Below are 1,030 nucleotides of genomic sequence, written 5' to 3' on the forward strand. Positions count from 1 at the left end.
GATTTATTGATTATATTGGATTGATCCATGAGCTGCTCTTTAACCAGACTTCAGTCTTTTGTTTCTTATTTATTAATATTGAATGTATATTGATAAATATTAAAAATATATTTAACCATTTTATACTGTAAAAATAATGAGTTTCACATATCTGGTGGGGAAACACCAACTGACAGGAAAAGAACAGAACAGAATAGAACCTGATTATCTAACAGGATGAAGACATCTACCCCAACATATGGTCTTCTATATATTTCATATATTCCTGCTGAATAATATGAATTACTGTATGTGCATCGAATTGCATTTTTTTAAATCAAAAATAGAAGTTCAGTGTCACTTTTCAACCACTCAGTGATTTAACCACTGAAGCTTCGTTTTTCCTTTTACCTCTCAAGATAATGAGAAATCACCGTTTTCAAATATGTTACAAAACAAAATTAAAATGAATTTAAATCATATTTTCATAATAGCTATAAGCTATAGAACTGGTAAAATCACATGTTAAGTTTCTGATCTCTCTCTTTCTCTCTCTTTCTCTCTCTTTGTCTCTCTCTCTCTCTCTCTCTCTCTATATATATATATATATATATATATACACACAAACACACATATATGTACATACACACATATATAGCAATGTGTATGTATGCAAACATAATTATTTTGAAATGTTTGTGTACAAAAAATCAGATGAAGCTAAGAGATGCACATATATATATATATATATATTAATTATATATATATGTGCATTGGTGTCAGAGTGACCGTCTTTATTTCAGTCTGTGAGGAAGAAGAGCAGGTGCCAGTCCTGTCAGCGCCCCCCAGAGGCTGCAGAGCTCACTACACACACACACACACACACACACACACACACACACACAGACTGAAAATACACACACACACACACACAATGTACACACACAAATTTTAATGTATGGTATATTTACATGTGTTTTCAGTGTGTGTGCGTGTGTGTGTGTGTGTGTGTGTGTGTGTGTGTGTGTGTGTGTGTGTGTGTGTGTGTGTG

The sequence above is a fragment of the Seriola dumerili genome, unplaced genomic scaffold, assembly GCF_002260705.1.
Source record: "Seriola dumerili isolate Sdu_G_001 unplaced genomic scaffold, Sdu_1.0 BDQW01000567.1, whole genome shotgun sequence".
Taxonomy (NCBI): Eukaryota; Metazoa; Chordata; class Actinopteri; order Carangiformes; family Carangidae; genus Seriola; species Seriola dumerili.